Source organism: Rhinolophus ferrumequinum, chromosome 22 (assembly GCF_004115265.2).
Source record: "Rhinolophus ferrumequinum isolate MPI-CBG mRhiFer1 chromosome 22, mRhiFer1_v1.p, whole genome shotgun sequence".
Lineage (NCBI taxonomy): Eukaryota > Metazoa > Chordata > Mammalia > Chiroptera > Rhinolophidae > Rhinolophus > Rhinolophus ferrumequinum.
This window is the reverse complement of record NC_046305.1, coordinates 38,703,561-38,708,119: the sequence shown is the minus strand read 5'-3', so window position 1 is coordinate 38,708,119 and position 4,559 is coordinate 38,703,561. Positions and strand designations below refer to the sequence as shown.

General features: G+C 47.0%; 1 pseudogene; it reads left to right on the top strand.

Moving 5' to 3' along the window:
* Positions 1 to 1,575: 1,575 nt before the first annotated feature.
* On the top strand, positions 1,576 to 2,481 carry LOC117015063 (uncharacterized; annotated as a pseudogene).
* Positions 2,482 to 4,559: the final 2,078 nt, after the last annotated feature.

Here is a 4,559-nt window from a genome sequence, read left to right as displayed (position 1 = left end):
GGATCTTCCCCCAGCCCGACTGCCCATAAGGGTGCCGTTTGGAGGCTTCCCTCTCCCTCTTTGCTATTTTTTCATATCCTTCTGCTGCCTTTTTCCTTTTCATGAGGAGACTAAATACTGGTGCGTGGCTAGGACTGTGGACCTTTGGATCCTGTCTGTAGCTACTGTACAGTGGGTCCCTAAGGTCCCTCTGGTCCCTTCCCATCCCGACTGCCCGTAAGGGTGCCAACAGGATGACTCCTTGTCTCTGCTGTTCTTTCATCCTGTCACTGACTCTCCTCAGCTTTTGAGACGCTAGTCTAGGGTCTCTTCCCTGTGAGACATCCGTAATACTCCCTGCTGACCTCAAGACATCTTAAGGTAAGAACATGGACCTCTGCCTCTATAGGACATCTCTTGTCACTCAGGATAAGATTTACTGGCATTTAGTATTCCCTCTCATACCATCCTCTTGGGATCTCCTCCAAATTTAAAGCGCAGATGGAAGTGTCCTAATCTCCACCTCAAATCTGTTTTTGTGATCTCTCCACCTGTTGTCAATTCTTCAGTAATTGTCTGGCAGCCCAGACTCATCGGGGGCTCCACCCACGTTGTCCTGTATACCTTGCCACTTTCCTCTTACACCTTCTGCTTTTGTCAGCCATTTGACAAAATTTACAGGGGAGGGTGATATATTCCAGACTCATTTTATCTTAAGGAGGAAGCTTGATCTGAAGCCTTTGGGGCTTCCATTTCCTCTTTTTGCCCCCTTTTACCTATTGGGAATCAAAACTTGCCCCATTGCCTTTCTGCCCAGGCTGCATGCCTTCTTTACAAGCCTTGAGTATATACTCCCTCCCTAAACATCTTTATTTAGAAGGCCACTATTATATTAATCATGCTATCAATTTTTGTAATGCTCAGTGTCGGGTCATACACCACTCTACCTCATTGGCCACAGCCTTTATCATCCTGTGGGCCACTGTCAGACATTCAAGCGGGGACACATACACACACACATGCGGATTTGGGTAGGCGCCCACCGGAAGCTTGGGCCAGGCCACCCAGGTAAGCGCAAATAATCCTGGCATGCCATGTCTCCCCACCCACCTTGGAACCAGTCGCACGGTGTCCATGGCCCAAGTTTTCTGGGGGGACACCATAGAACAAGTTGTGGAGATGAATTGCAAAGGAACACCTTTCTGTTCTTCCTCCCTTTCAGATGGGCAGTCAGCCCTCACGCACCTTCACCCCCCTGAATTACATCTTGAAACATTGGGACAAATTTGACCCTCAGACTTTGAAGAAGTGATGCCTGGTTTTCTTTTGTTCAGAGGTTTGGCCTAAATACACTTTGGAAGATGCGGGACTTGGCTTTCTGAGGAAAGTATTAATTACAATACTATCATGCAGCTAGACCTGTTTTGCAGACAGGAGGGCAAATGATCAGAAATTCCATATGTTCAGGCTTTTTTCGCCCTGAGGGACAACCCAGATCTCTGTAAGGAATGTAGAGTTGACCCGGCTCTTTTGGCCGTGATCTCTTGCCTTCCTTCTCCTAAGGAGACCCCTTCTAAGGGGACTCCTCCAAAGGGGATGCCTCCTAGGGAGGCTCCTGCTAAGGAGACTCTCCCTAAGGAGACCCCTCCTAAAGTGACTCCTCCAAAGGAACCTCCAGTGGGACCCTCCTCTCCTGAGGAGGTCCCTTCAACAAACACCCAGTCAAGGGATAATCCCAAAACTTTATATCTGGCTCTTCCTCCAGAGCAAGTTCCTGCCCCAGCTCCTTCTAATTGTCCTCCATATCCAGGACCTCCTGTACAGATGTGCCCCCAGCTTGGAGTAAATCAAAAGCGTCCCCAGTACAGAATAAATCTTCTTCTCTTACAGGAGATGCCAGGAAGAGAATTTGGGCCTGCCAGGGTTCAAGTCCCTTTTTCCTTACAAGATCTCAGACAAATAAAGGGAGATCTAGGGAAGTTTTCAGATGACCCTGACAAATACATAGACGCTTTCCAAAATTTAACCCAGGTCTTTGAGCTCTCTTGGAGAGATGTTATGTTAATCCTGAATCAGACTCTCACCAGTTCTGAAACACAAGTAGCCTTGCAAGCTGCTGAAAAGTTTGGAGATTGTCATTTCCTAGCATATTATGAGGAACAGGCAGGACGGGATTCCACTTGGGAATCCTTCTCTACAGGGAAACAGGCAGTACCCACTGATGATCCACTGTGGGGTCCTGATACAGCCATGGGAAATTGGCAGAGAAGACACTTTCTGGCATGCATTTTAGAGGGACTGAGGAGAACAACGGCCAAACCAATCAATTATTCAAAACTATACGATTAACTAGAATTCGGAAGAAAATCCCTCAGCCTTTTTAGAAAGGCTCAGGGAGGCCTTAAACATACTCCTATGGAGCCAGACACGCCCGCAGGGGATATTCTTTTAAAAGACAAATTTATAACTCAGGCTGCCCCAGATATCCGCAGGAAATTATAAAAAATTGGCTATTGGTCCCAAAGGCATCTTGGACCAGTTACTCAAGGTAGCCAACACTGTCTTTTACAATCGGGATGAAGAGGAAGCCCAGGACAAGGAAAGGAAAATAAGAAAAAAGACAGAAGTATTAGTCGCTGCCTTATAGGGTGCCCGGGGAAAGGGAAGGTCCCAACTGCCACCAATGTGGACAGCCCGGTCACTGGTGAAGAGAATGCCCATGGCAACCAGAGCTGACTGGGAGACCTCCGCAGCCCTGTCCCATCTGTGAAGGGGATCACTGGAAGTCAGACTGTCCCCGGAGGCCTCTACCCCCAAGGCCAGCCTTGTCCAGTCAGACTCCCACTGTCCAGGGATGAAGGGTCCCTGGGCTTCTACCAATGGCTCCCTTGTCCCACCTAGCCATCAGGATTCCTGATCCCTGGGGAAACCTAGAAGTGGAAGGAAAACCTATTGGTTTTGTTCTAGACACAGGAGCCACATTCTCTGTCCTGCTCCCCAATCCAGGGACCCGCTCCAATCGACATATGCATGGAATCACGGGTAAGCCAATTACTAAATATTTTTCCCAGACCTTAGGCTGCATATCGGATGACCTAATGTTCTCCTACTCATTCTTAATCATGCAAGAAAGCCCTACTCCTCTATTAGAAGGAGACATTATGACAGTGATGGGAACTATTGTTCTCCTAGCTCCTGGAAGTATTTCTAGCTGCCTTCCAGTAGTAGAAACCAACATCAACTCTGATGTTTGGGCATCACAAGGGACAACTGGTCGTGCCTTAACGGCCACTCCGTCCACATTCATCTTAAGGACCCCATTTTATTTCCTTGATGGAAATAATACCCTCTGAAGCCTGAGGCATGGAAAGGACGAGTCCCTATCATTAACAGTCTCAAATGACAAGGGCTCCTTAGAGAATGCAACAGCCTTTGCAATACCCCCATCTTAGGGGTTCCCAAACCAAATGGAGAAGGGAGATTAGTTCAAGACCTCCGGGCCATCAACAAGACAGTTATTCCTATACACCCTATAGTTCCAAATCCTTACATACTCCTAGCCCAAATACCTGAAAACGCCAGATGGTTCATGGTATTAGATTTAAAAGATGTCTTTTTCTGTATACCAATGCACCCTGACTCACAATATCTCTTTGCCTTTGAGGACCCTGAAAGCCAGATTTCACAGCTCACCTGGACGGTCTTCCCTCGGGGATTTAGAGATAGTCCACACCTCTTTGGACAGGCCCTGTCTAAGGACCTAAAAGATTTTTCCTGTAACAGCTGTACTATTTTACAATACGTTGATGATCTTTTATTGTGTGCTCCATCTGAAACCTCATCAGCCAAGGCACTACTGTCCTTTTAAACTTTCTAGCCTCTAAGGGTTACAAGGTTTCCAAAGCCAAGGCCCAAATGTGTCAGACTTCTCTCAAATACCTTGGGCTAATTATCTCTGAAGGTACTAGGGCCCTAGGGGAGGACAGAATTTGTCCCATCTCCATGTATCCCCTACCTAAGACCCTGAAACAATTAAGGGGCTTCCTAGGCATTACCGACTACTGCTGCCTACAGATCCCAGGATACGAAGAAATGGCCCGCCCCCTTTACCAACTAATTAAAGATACTCAAACTACAAATACTCATCTGCTACTTTGGAACTCAGAGGCAGAACAAGACTTTAGTCTTTTAAAACATGCACTGTTAAGTGCCCCAGCCTTAAGCCTTCCTACAGGAAAATCCTTTCATTTATATATAACAGAAAAAAAAGGGAGTGGCCTAATGTAACCAGAGGACCCTCACAGATGTTTAAGTAAGGAACTAGACCTCATAGTTCTTGGCTGGCCATACCTGCTGCTGCCTCCTAGTTCCTGAAGCCATCAAGCTCACAATGGGATAAGACTTAACCCCTTATCACACACATTCAAGGGCTTTTAAATGCTAACAGTCACTGACTCACTGATAGCCACCTCCTGTGGTATCAGGCCCTCTTATTAGAAAGTCCTGTAATCCAAATATGGACCTGCTCCACCCTTAATCCTGCCACATTCCTCCCAAGATGGAGGAAGAATTAACTGCCA